Below are 1667 nucleotides of genomic sequence, written 5' to 3' on the forward strand. Positions count from 1 at the left end.
GATGTCACCTTTATCATGTACTTGGATCTATTTCCAGGCTCTCTATTCTGTTCCACTGGTCTACTTGTCTATTCATGCACCAGTATCATACTGTTTCAATTATAGAAGTTTTATAGTATGTTTCAACATCTGGATCCCCAAAGGTAGTATTTATTTAAAACTTAGCAACTGGTCCTGCTCTGGGCCCCTTCCACACGCCAGGCTGGTTATCCTCACCGCCCTAGGAAGTGAGCAATGCTCCCATTCAACAGGTAAGACAGCCAACACTCACGAGGGGTGACAACACTCAAAAACATGCCAAGTTTTCTTGGAACTCCTGGATGTCCACTTCTAGAAAACGTCAAGCTAAGAGAAGTGGTCCCCAAACGGTGGTTCCTGGACCAGCAGACTCATCATCACCTAGAAAGTCATTAGAAAACAAATTCTCAGACCCATCCCAGATCTACTGAATTAGAAACTCTGGGGGTAGGCCCTGCAGTCTGTGTTTTAACACGCCCAGCAGAGGACTCAGATGCTCTGAAGTTAGAGAACCATGAGCTAGAGCATCCCAAAGGACACAGAACCAGGAGTCATCAGCAGCTGCAGGCCCCCTAAAACAGTGCTTCCCAATGTGTGTTCCAAGGAACATTAGCACATCTGGAGATTGTTGATGTATACTCCCCAAATGGGAGGCCCTACTGTCAAGTGAGTTTGAGAGTCCCTGGCTAAAACAAGGTTTAGAAGGTATTTTTATTGCAGGACTTCTTGACTTTATCTAGGCTAATGTACCTTGTGCATCTCAGAGAGAGTACCCAGGTGGTGTTTCCCAAATTTTCTGGACTACGGAACCCTCTTTTCTCAGAGCACCTATTCCTATCTCCCAGGACACCTGTGTTCCACGGACCCCAGTCTTGGAGAAGAAAAAGCCAAAAAATGCAGAAATTCAAGAAGAGAGCAGTAAATGCCAATACCCATTCTGATTCCACAAGCTTGGCTTTCTCCTAGCTTCTGTTTAATGACAGCTTTTGCCAAGTTCACCATCTTACAGAAACTAGAGGAACACAGAGCTCACCCCAGCCTTAGGGGAGCCACAAGGTTGGGGTTATTAGGAAAAGAAAGCGTGTGCCAGTGACCCTGGGGCCTCTGGTAAATAAGTAATCCACTGTCAAAGCCCAGAGACACTGGGCACAATACTATTGTTATTAGATTCTCAACGGTGGAGGGCTGACATCTCCAAGAGCTTGTCAATTATTTTAATAACTGTAACTTCAGGGTGAAGAGGCCAAGCGGGTGAGGTTACTCACTCCGCAGATGTGTGAGCATCTGAAGTGCGCTCCCCCATCTGGCCCCAGGCTCTAGGAAAATGAGGGTGATGCAGATTCCATAGCACCCAGGGGTAGACAGGTTTTGGAAACATCTCCTACCTGCTCCCAGAGCAATAAATACCTCAATCCTTCCTTCCGCAGGTCAGATGGTGGGAGCCTGCGGGAGTCCCAGGAAGGGTCTCTGACTGATGCATTCCTCAGGCAGGGGGGCACTTCTCATCTAGGTGAGGGGCTCAGGTGGAAAGGAAGAAAAGAGGCAGGAAGAGAAAAAGAAAGGGAAAAACAAGCAGGGTGACAGCACTTCCCAGGGCCCACGTTTAGCAAGGGCCTGCCAAGCCATGCCACGCTCCTTACGGCCATTCC

This window comes from Phocoena sinus, chromosome 19 (genome assembly GCF_008692025.1).
Source record: "Phocoena sinus isolate mPhoSin1 chromosome 19, mPhoSin1.pri, whole genome shotgun sequence".
NCBI lineage: Eukaryota > Metazoa > Chordata > Mammalia > Artiodactyla > Phocoenidae > Phocoena > Phocoena sinus.